Source organism: Meriones unguiculatus, chromosome 7 (genome assembly GCF_030254825.1).
Source record: "Meriones unguiculatus strain TT.TT164.6M chromosome 7, Bangor_MerUng_6.1, whole genome shotgun sequence".
Taxonomy (NCBI): domain Eukaryota; kingdom Metazoa; phylum Chordata; class Mammalia; order Rodentia; family Muridae; genus Meriones; species Meriones unguiculatus.
This window is the reverse complement of record NC_083355.1, coordinates 54998361-55010489: the sequence shown is the minus strand read 5'-3', so window position 1 is coordinate 55010489 and position 12129 is coordinate 54998361. Positions and strand designations below refer to the sequence as shown.

The following is a 12129-nucleotide window of genomic DNA, read 5'->3' as shown; positions in this document are numbered from 1 at the left end:
AAATGAAAGAAATAACTTGTTGCTGGTTTAAGATTGGAAGTATGTAAAATCTGTCTGAATCATCTTGTCTCAACAGGAAATTAAGAAAGATGCTCTCTACCAAAATTAAGTCAAGGCCAGGTAGAAAGATTGAACAGCTCTATGTCCCCCAAGGAAATTGAAGCAGCCAGCAACAGCCTCCCCTCCAAAAAAAGCCCAGGGCCAGATGGTTTCAGTGCAGAAATCTACCAGACCTTCAAAGAAGTGAAAACTCAAATTCTCTCCAAATTATTCCACAAAATAGAAACAGAAGGAACATTACCAAACTCATTCTATGAAGCCACAGCCACCTTAATAACTAAACCACACAAAGATCCAACAAAAAAGAGAACTTCAGACATGCTCTTCTCTGGGTCCATTTAGGTGGATGACACCTAAATGAACATCAGTACAAAGTCCCAATTTATTTCTAATATCAGAGATCAGACCTCTACTCTTGCCTGATGCGTCTAAAACAAAAAGGGGGAACTGTAGAGAGCTGCGGAATGCTATGCCTTAAAGATGGAGCTGGTTTCCACCTTCCACCTTCCCGATGGTGAGTGCTCTCTGTCACGAAGAATTCCACATTTGGCTAAGGCTGAGGATCTGGCTTGCTTCCATGTATGTGGACCTATTTGCATTGCCCACGTGGCACGCTGGGGTTGGCTACCCAGATGCTATTTAAGATGTGGGCTGGCTTTCCCCAGGGTCAGATGATTGTTCAAGGTTCCTGAATAAACTGCATTGAAAAAAAAAAAAAAGAGAACTTCAGACCTATCTCTCTTATGAACATTGATGCAAAAATATTCAATGAAATACTTGCAAACCGAATCCAAGAACACATCAAAGATATCATCCACCATGACCAAGTAGGCTTCATCCCTGGCAAGCAAGGGTGGTTCAATATATGGAAATCCATCAATGTAATCCACCATATAAACAAATTGAAGGAGAAAAACCACATGGGTCATCTCCCTAGATGCCAAAAAAGCATTTGAAAAAATTCAACACCCATTTATGTTTAAAGTCTTGGTGAGATCAGGAATACAAGGCGCAACCTAAACATAGTAAAGGCAATATACAGCAAGCCTATAGCCAACATCAAACTCAACGGAGAGAAACTTAAAGCAATCCCATTGAAATCAGGGACAAGGCAAGGCTGTCCACTCTCTCCATCTCTCTTCAACATAGTACTTGAAGTCTTAGCTAAAGAAATAAGAGAAGTAAGGAATCAAGGGGATACAAATCGGAAACGAAGAAATAAAAGTTCACTATTCACAGATGATATGATAGTATACTTGAGTGATGCCAAAAACTAAACCAGAGAACTCCTTCAGCTGATAAACACCTTCAGCAAAGTGGCAGGATACAAAATCAATTCAAAAAAATCAGAAGCCCTCCTGTATACCTAAGACAAAACAGCCGAGAAAGAAATTAGGGAAACAACACCCATCACAATAGTGACTAATAACATAAAGTACCTTGGGGTGACTCTAACCAAGCAGGTGAAAGACCTGTTTGAAAAAAACTTCAAGGCTCTGAAGAAAGAAATCGAAGACATCAGAAAATGGAAAGATCTCCCATGTTCATGGATCAGTAGAATTAACATAGTGAAAATGGCCATCCTGCCAAAAGCAGATTTAATGCAATTCCCATCAAATTAACAATACAATTCTTTACAGACCTTGAAAGCAAAATTCTCAACTTCATATGGAGAAACAAAAAACTCAGAATTTCCAAAAAAATCCTGTACAACAACAAATCCTCTGAAGGTATCTCCATCCCTGATCTCATGTTGTACTATAGACCAATAGTAATAAAAACTCCTTGGTACTGGCATGAACCAGAAAGGTGGACCAATGTAATTAAATAGAAAACCCAGAAATAAACCTACACACCTATGAATACTTGATTTTTGACAAAGAAGTCAAAAACCATTCAATGGAAAAAGACAACATCTTCAACAAATGGTGCTGGTCCAACTGGATGTCTACATGTAGAAAAATGAAAATAGATCCATATTTATCACCCTGCACAAAACTAAAGTCCAAGTGGATCAAAGACCTCAACATAAAACTAGATAATCTAAATCGGTTAGAAGGAAAATTGGGGAAGACCCTAGAACTCATTGGCACAGGAGACAACTTCCTGAACAGACCACCATCAGCATAGGCTCTAAGAGCAACAATCAATAAATGGGACCTCATGAACCTGAAAAGCTTTTGTAAAACAAAGGACACTGTTGTCAGAACAAAATGACTGCCTACAAATTGTGAAAGGATCTTCACCAAACCAACATCTGTCAGAGGGCTGATATCTGGAATATATAAAGTACTAAAGAAGTTAAAAGGCAATAATTCAAGCAATCCAATTAAAAAATGGGGTATGGGACTAAACAGAGAATTCTCTGTAGAAGAATATAGAATGGCAGAGAAACACCTTACACCCATCAGAATGGCTAAGATCAAAAACTCAAGAGACATGCTCGCTTCGGCAGCACATATACTAAAATTGGAATGATACAGAGAAGATTAACATGGCCCTTGCGCAAGGATGACACGCAAATTCGTGAAGCGTTCCATATTTTTTGGATCAGATGAATGGGGAGGAGGTCCCCTCCCCATCAGTGGACTTGGAAAGGGGCACGGTGGAGATGAGGGAGGGAGGGTGGGATTGGGAGGGAATGAGGGAGCAGGATACAGCTGAGATACAGAGTTAATAAAATGTAACTGATAAGAAAAAAAATAAAATTAAAAAAAAACTCAAGAGACAACACATGATGGAAGGTTGTGGAGAAATGGAAACCCTCCTCCATTGCTGGTGGGAATGTAAACTGGTACAACCACTATGGAAGTCTATCTGGTGCTTTCTCAGACAATTAGGAATAGTGCTACCTCAAGATCCAGCTATACCATTCCTAGGCATATATCCAAAAGATGTTCAGGTACACAACAAAGACATTTGCTCAACCATGTTTGTAGCAGCTTTATTCGTAATAGCCAGAACCTGGAAACAACCCAGATGTCCATCAACGGAGGAATGGACACAGAAATTGTGGTATTTTTACACAGTGGAATACTACTCAGCAATTAAAAACAAGGAAATCATAAACTTTGCAGGCAAATGGTAGGATCTAGAAAAAAATCATCCTGAATGAGATATCCCAGGAGCAGAAAGAGACACATGGTATATACTCACTTATAAGTGGTTACTAGATAAACATACTTAAATATCTACACCTAAAGAAGATAAAAAAGAAAGAAGACCAGGGGTAAGATAATCAATCCACATCTAGAAAGACAAAGGGGATGGACATTGGAAGTAGGAGAAAACAAGAAACAGGACAGTAGCCTACCACAGAAGTCACCTGAAAGACTCTACCTAGCAGTGTATCAGAGCAGATGCTGAGACCCCTAACCAAGCCTTTGGCAGAGTGTAGGGAATCATATGAAGGAAGGAGGAATTAGTATAACCTAGAGGGGTCAGGGAGCCCCACAAGGTCCAAATATATCTGAGCACAGGGGTCTTCTCTGAGACTGTTTATCCAACCAAGGATCATGCATGGATATAACCTACAACCTCTGCTCAGACATAGCCCATGGTAGCTCAGTATCCACATGGGTTCCATAATAAGGGAGACAGGAATTGTTTCTGACACAAACTCAATGTCTGGCTCATTGAGCTTCTCGCCCCACTCTCCCCGAGGGAGGAGCAGCCTTGCTAGGCCACAGATAAGGACATTGCAACCATCCTGAAGATACCTGATAAGCTAGGGCCAGATGGAAGGAGAGGAGGACACTCTCTCTCAGTGGACTAGGAAGGGGGAAGGGAGGAGATGAGGGAGGGTGAGAGGATTGGGAAGGAAAGAGGGAGAGTGCTACAGCTGGGATACAAGTAAATGTATAAAATTATTAAAAATATTAAAAAAAGAAAGATGCTCATGAAGTGTCAGAGGACAGAGGCCTTTAGGAAAAATAGAAACTGGGGATGGGGTTATCTATGTGACAGGACAGCATAGGCCCCTGGGATGATATGGGGGAGGGGGTTTCAGGCAGTGACCCCTAGTAGCAGAGGCCATAGAGACAAAAGAGGACACCCTCTAACTAGACTAGCTTCCTAGTAGAGGGAGGGAAACTCCAATCCATCCACAAAAACCTCAACTCAAAATTTAGACTGACTACAAGAAGTGCAGGGATAAAGATCGAACAGGTAGAGCAGAGACTGAGGGAATGCACAACCAAAGACCTACTCTAGGGTAGAGTGCCAGCCCCTGACAGGGAATGATTCTCTGCTAAGTTTGCAGACAAAGAGAGCCTGACAGAGTTGTCCTCGGGGAGGGCCTACCCATGCCGCCGTGCTTCAAAACAGATGCTGAGACTCACACCCAAATATTGGGCAATACATAAGAAGTCCTGTGGAAAAGAGAGAAAAGGATCTGGAGGTGCCAGGAGCTCCACAAGCAGACCAACAGGAACAACTAACCAGGACCCAGAGTGGCTTGCTGAGACTGAGGCATCAACCAAGCACCCGCATGAACTGGACCTAGGCCCCCTAAAAGGAGGTAGCAGATGGGCAGCTTAGGCTTCATGTGGATCCTCTAGTAAGGGAAGTGGGGATTGCATTGTGTACAGACTCAGTTGTGAGTTTTTGATCACTTCCACCTGGTGGGACTTCCTTACCAGGTCACAGGGGACAACATGCTCAGTCCTGTTTCAACTCTAAAGAGGTGAGGGGAAGAGGGACGAGGTAGGGTAGGCTGGGGAGAAGAGGGATGGGGACTAAGGACTAAGATGATTAAAAAATAAATTAATTAATTGAAAGAGAGTGGTGCTCACCCCCCCCCCTGTGTGTGTGTGTGTGTGTGATGGGAATATGACAAATATTACGCAATAGAAATAAGAAAAAGCCATTGGGAGAACATGTAGCTGATAAAGTGTTGAATTTTAGCCATGTGTAAGAGATACTCACAAATTAGTATTGATTTTAAGTAAATTACTGAATAAAAAAAGGCATCTAAAAAGCACAGAGCATTTACAGAGGAATTTCAAATAATTTGTGTAGATGCTTCACTCTTAAAAGAGTTATTAAATGGGATTCTGGCACCAAGGTGGGTAAAAGTATATAAAAGGCTCATTAACTAAAAATTACAAAGTATTGTGTAAGATGTGGAACTGGGTTTAAAACAGTGTTTTAGTACGGCTTATAACAAATGTACTTTAGTGATGGCAGAAGTTAATAATAATGGCAACTATGAAAATGGAGAAATACTCTTGTTAACATGTTTAACTTCATAACTTTATTAAAAAATACTTGAAAATAAATAAGAGCATTGCACACTAAAATTAATAACTTCTATACAGTTAAACTGCTATTCCGGGTGGAAGCAGTGATGTAGCACATTAAATTTTATGCTTTCAGCATGGAATGTACTTTATGCACGTTTCTAACCCTAAAACCAAAAATTCCACCTGAGTTAGAATTAAAAGACCAATTAGGTTTGCATCATCTTTCATAACTAACTCATGTCTATTACCTTCTTTCAGTTCTTCCTCAGGTCATAATACTTAACTATCTCTTATTCTACTTTCATTATGCTATACTATACACAAAACCATAATTAACTTTAAATTGCTGTGTGGTTTGTGGATTTTGAAATTTTTATTTTATATTAATGGGTATTTGCCTGTATATATTGATTTGTATCATACAAATGCCTCATATTCACAGATGTCTAAAGAGGCTGCTGTAACTATAGTTATGAATACCTGTGGACCATCATGGGATGGTCCATGAACCTAGCTCCTCTGAAAAAGCAGTGAATGCTCTTACAGCTGAGCAAACTCGTGAAATCCTCATCCCCCAAATTTAGAAATAGTAAGGCAAAGGGGAAACAGGGTAGAAGGTGGCAGCAGGAAGGAAGAGGGAGGGGGTTACAGTCAGGATTAAAGTGAATAAATAAATAAACTTAATAAAAATTTAAAATGATACCTTACTAAATTAAAAATATTCTGTACACAAAGTGAAACAGTTACTTGACTAAAAACATTCTAAAGAATTAATGGTGGAAAGGAAAAAGTCAAAGTGTCACTATTTGCAGATGATATGATAGTATATCTGAGTGACCCCAAAAATTCTAGCAGAGAGCACCGACAGCTGATAAACACCTTCAGCATAGTGGCTGGATACAAAATTAACTCAAAAAAATCAGTAGCCTTTCTGTATACAAAAGACAAAAGGGCTGAGAAAGAAATTAGGGAAACAACACCCTTCACAATAGCAACAAAGGACATAAGGTACCTTGGTGTGACCTAAACCGAGAAAGTCAAAGACTTGTATGAAAAAAATTTCCAGTGTCTGAAGAAAGAATTAGAAGAAGATATCAGAAAATGGAAAGATTTCTCATGCTCAAGGCTTGGCAGAATTAATGGAGTAAAAATGGACATCTTACCAAAAGCAATCTATAGATTCAATGCAATTCCCATCAAATTACCAACATAGTTCTTTACAGAACTTGAAAGAAAAATTCTTCACTTCATATAGAATAACAAAAAACCTAGAATTGCCAAAACAAACTTCTTCAATAAAAGATCTTTTGGAGGTATCTCCATCCCTGATCTCAAGCTAAACTATAGAGCAACAATACTAAATACTGCATGGTACTGGCATAGAAATAGACTGGTGGATCAATGGAATCGAATAGAAGACCTGACATATATCCACACACTTATGGACACCTGATCTTTGACAAAGATGCCAAAATCATTCAATGGAAAAAAAGATAACATCTTCAACAAATGATGTTCATCTAACTGGATGTCTACATGTAGAAAAATGCAAATAGACTCATACTTCTCACCCTGCACAAAACTAAAGTCCAAGTGGATCAAAGACCTGAACATAAAACCAGACACACTAAACCTGTTAGAAGAAAAAGTGGGGAAGAGCCTTGAACTCATTGGCATAGGAGACAACTTCCTGAACAGAACACCAATAGCACAGTCTCTAAGAGCAACAATCAATAAATGGGACCTCATGAAACTGAAAAGCTCATGTAAAGGAAAGGACACCGTCCTCAGAACACAATGACAGCCTACCAACTGGCAAAGGATATTCACCAACCCTATATCTGACAGAGGGCTAATATCCAGATTTCACCTTACACCCATCAAAATTACTAAAATAAAAAACTCAAATGACAACACATGCTGGAGAGGTTGTGGAGAAAGAGGAACTCTACTCCATTGCTGGTGGAAATGTAAACTGGTACAAACACATTGGAAATCAATTTGGTGCTTTCTCAGACAATTAGGAACAGTGCTTTCTCAAGACCCAGCTATACCACTCCTAGGCATATACCCAATATTTGCTCAAGTGCACAACAAGGACATTTGTTCAACCATGTTTGTAGCACCTTTCTTTGTAATAGCCAAAATTCTGATGTGAATTCAATAGCTGGCTCTTTGACCTCCCCACTCTCCAAGGGAGGAGCAGTCCTGTTAGGCCACAGAGGAGGACTTTGCAGCCAGTCCTGAAGATACCTGATAAAACAGGGTCAGATGAAAGGAGAGGAGGTCCTCCCCAATCAGTGTCCAGATGTCCATCAATGGAGGATGGATACAGAAATTGTGGTATTTTTACACAATGGAAAACTACTCAGGAATCAAAAACAAGTAAATAATGAATTTTGCAGGCAAATAGTGGGATCTAGAAAAGATCATTCTGAGCGAAGTATCCCAGAAGGAGAAAGACACACATAGTATATACTCAGTTATATAGACCTGTAAGATACGATAAACATAATGAAATCTGTGCACCTAAAGAAGATGAAAAAGAAAGAAAACCCGGGTAATCAATCTCACTTAGAAATACAAATGGTATGTGCATTGGACATAGGAGAAAACAAGTAACAGGACAGGAGCCTACCACAGAGGGCCTCTGAAAGACTCTACCTAGCAGGGTATCAAAGCAGATACTAAGACTCATAACCAAACCTTCGGCAGAGTACAGGGAATCATATGAAAGAAGGGGGAGTTAATATGACCTGAAGAGGGTAGGAGCTTCACAAGGAACAAATGTATCTGGGCACAGGGTCTTTTATGAGACTGACACTCCACCAAGGACCATGTATGGATATAACCTAGAAACTCTGCTTGGATGTAGCTCGTGGTAGCTCAGTAACTGATTGGTTTTTCCTAGGGACTATTTCTGACATGAATTCAATAGCTGGCTCTTTGACCTCCCCACCCTCCAAGGGAGGAGCAGTCCTGCTAGGCCTCAGAGGAGGACTTTGCACCCAGTCCTGAAGATACCTGATAAAACAGGGTCAGATGAAAGGAGAGGAGGTCCTCCCCAATCAGTGTACTTGGAAAGGGGCAGGGAGGAGATGAGGGAGGGAGGGTGGGATTGGGAGAGAATAAGAGAGCAGGATATAGTGTTAATAAAAAGTAACTAATAATAAAAATAAAAAATAAAAAGATTATTTAAAATAATAAATAAATAACATCTAAGGTACACACACAAAAATATATCCAGTATATAAAGAACTCAAGAAGTTAAACACCAACAAATCAAGTAATCCAATTAAAAAATGGAAAACAGAGATAAACAGAGAGTTCTTGAGAGAGGAATATCAAATGGCAGAGAAACGCTTAAAAAAATGTTCAACATCATTATTCATCAGGGAAATGCAAATATAAACAACCCTGAGTTTCATCTTCTACCCATCAGAATGGCTAAGATCAAAAACTCAAGTGACAACACATGCTGGAGAGGCTGTGGAGAAAGGGGAACCCTCCTCCACTGCTGGTGGGAATGTAAACTTGTACAACCACTCTGGAAATCAATCTGGTACTTCCTCAGACAACTAGAAATAGTGCTTCCTCAAGATCCAGCTATACCACTCCTAAGCATATATCCAAAAAGAGGCTCAAGTACACAATAAGGACATTTGCTCAACCATGTTTGTAGCAGCTTTATTTGTAATAGCCAGAAGCTGGAAACAGCCCAGATGCCCCTCAGTGGAGGAATGGATATAGAAATTGTAGTACATCTACATAATGGAATATTGCTCAGCAATAAAAAAACAAGGAAATCATGAAATGTGCAGGTAAATGGTGAGAACTGGAAAAGATAGATGAGTGAACTATCCAAGAGGCAGAAAGACACACAAATTACATATCACTCATATAGACATATAATATAAGATAAACCTACTAAAATCTGTACACCTAAAGAAAATAATCAAGAGGAAGGACTCTTGCTAAAATGCTCAATCCCTATCCAGAAAGGCAAAGAGGATGGACATCAGAAGAAGGAGAAAACAGGGAACAAGTCAGGAACCTGCCACAGAGGGCCTCTGAAAGGCTCTGCCCTGCAGACTATCAAAGCAGGTAATGAGATTTATGACCAACCTTTGGGCAGTGTGGGAATCTTATGAAAGAAGTGGGAAATAGTAAGATCTGGAGAGGACAGGAGCTCCACAAGGAAAGCAACAGAACCAAAAATCAGAGCACCGGGGTCTTTCCTGAGACTGATACTCCAACCAAGGACCATGCATGGAGATAACCTAGAACCCCTGCAAAAATGTAGCCCATGGAAGTTCAGTGTACAAGTGGGTTCCATAGTAATGCTGATAGTCCTGATGAGACCTAATAAACTATGATGAGAAGGAAGGAAAAGAAGACCTCCCCTATCAGTGGACTTGGGGAGGGGCATACATGTAGAAGGGGGAGGAGAGGAGGGGTTGGGAAGAGTGAAGGGAGGGAGCTACAGGGGAGATTAATGTGAATAAAGTGTAATTACCAAAAAAATTTTACAAAAAGAATTAAAGGATATTTTTGCCGGTTATTCATTTGGCAGAAGACTATTATATAGACTACAAAACATGAAACCAAAAAACAGAAACCATCATCATATTAGCTAATATTCTCAACACAGAACTCTCAATAAAAAAGAAAACAAGAATAAAGTTAAGTAAATAAAGGAAGGAAGAAAAAGGAAAGAAATACAAGTGGACATCAAATATTTTTTAAATTTTTTATTTATTAATTTTATTTATTACCTTTATTCACTTTTTATCCCATCTGTAGGCCCCTCCCTTGTTCCTTCCAAGCCCACCCTCCCATTTTCCTCCCTAGTCCACTGACAGGAGAGGTCTTCCTCCCCTTCCATCTAACTCTAGCCTCTCAGGTCTCATCAGGAGTGGCTGCATTGTCTTCCTCTGGGGGCTGGTAAAACTGCCCCATTCTCAGGGGAAGAAATACAAGTGGCTATCAAAATATTAAGAACAGAGGGGCGGAGCCAAGATGGCGACTAGCACACACAGTTTCTGAGCGGTGGGATACCTGATCTTCTGAGTTGGAGAATGGAAGGACCCCCAACCCAGGAAAACCACAGCGAGGCTTTCTGAACACCAGAGAACATCGCAGGAGGTGAAAACTTTGGCCTCCGGTCACCCGGAGACTTGCTTGGGGAAGGAGAGAAAAGATCCTTTGTTCTTGCTGCACTCCCTTCCCCCAGACCTCCTTCCTCCTCGGCACAGAGGCACAGCAGACTCATCTTTCTCAGCGCAGACCTAACTGCCTGGGGTATACAACCGCTGAGACGGAGCCCCAAGCACTTTAGCAGCAGACAAAAGCCAGCAGTACGTGCCCCGGAGTCCCAGATTCGCGCAGCCGCTACACCATCCTCGCAGGGCGCGAATCTGCTAGACACCATATTTGCTCCACAGGATCGCCATCACTGACGGTACGGCCCGCCCAATCCCACAGTGACAGAGAATACGCTATATACTCACCGAAACCAGGCAGAAACGTCATACAACCTGGACACACCAGGCACTGGGCCTCCCCAAGCTTGGAGAGCACAGCAAAGAGATCCCAGGACTTTCCAGAAAGCATTGGGACTAGCAACCCAGCCTCCAGTTACAGCGGGACGTGGCAGCGGAGCAGCACTGAACTGGCGGGGCACCACAGCCCTCCAGATTAAGACTAACCAGGGCCAAACCAGAGAACAAAGAGCCTGGTTACCCCATCCCTGCTGAAGTGACCACCCTGAAATCTCCAGCTGCAGCAAGACCTCAGAACCTGGCAGTGACAGCAGCACAGAACTGGCAGAACACATCAAAGAAGCAGGGCCAAACCAGAGAGCAGAGAGCCCCGGATACCACGATCTCGACCAAGAGACCTGCCTGTAAGTGAGTGCACCCTTGAGAATCTGCAGTTCCCCAGATCCTGGGTCCTTCTAAATCAGAAGCCAGGCATCGAACCCCCCTCCCACCCACATACCCACTTTGGGAAACAGAGGGGCACTAGGGACATTGAAGTTCCTGCCCTGTGGACCTGATTGAGGAGCTAAGACAGTTAATGCCAGAAATTGCGCTGCGATCAGCATTAGCGCCTGCGACATATACAGTGCAGAGCCCCTCCCACACACTCAAGGGTTCAACATTAGCCATCACTCTGTCCCTCGAGAAACTCCTCCACGCACACTTGCACACACAGACACACACGCTCGCGCACGCGCGCACACACACGCTTGCATTTGCCCAGTTTGCGCCTGCGTACTTTCCTCCCACAGGTACAGCTAGCCCTCAGCACACGCTGAGAGTGCTCAGCTTCCTGAAGAACTCTCCAGACACCAGAGAGAGACAGCACCAGTCTGATCTGCAGAATCCAAAAACAAACAGGGAAGGTTTCAGATAAGCCAATGGCCAGAGGTAGGCGAAAGAACACTTCCAACATAAATCAGGACATCATGACTTCACCAGCAAACCCCAAAATCGATGGATACACCAATTCAGCAGAAGCACAGGAAAATGATTTTAAAGCCATGCTTGCCCAATTATTTGAGGCTCATAAGGAGGAAATGAACAAGTCTTTCAAAGAGATGGCCAGTCAATTGGAGGCAAAGAAAGAAGAAATAGACAATATCCTTAAAGAAACAGAGGCAAACATAGCCAAACAAATAGATACACAAGTAGAGGAAAAATTAGTGGCATATAAGAAGGAAATGAAAAAAGAAGTAGAGGCCATCATAGAGAGACAGGAATCCAAATTCAAACACATGAAAGAAATGATGCAAGGCATGAAAACAGAATTAGAATCAATAAAG

At 41.6% G+C, this 12129-nt stretch overlaps 1 non-coding gene across 1 annotated transcript; it reads left to right on the top strand.

Annotated features, from left to right (window-relative positions):
* The first annotated feature begins 2499 nt into the window (after positions 1 to 2499).
* Positions 2500 to 2606, top strand: LOC132655476 (U6 spliceosomal RNA). Its single transcript, XR_009593284.1, has one exon. It is a non-coding gene; the product is annotated as a U6 spliceosomal RNA (small nuclear RNA).
* The last annotated feature ends 9523 nt before the right edge of the window (positions 2607 to 12129 follow it).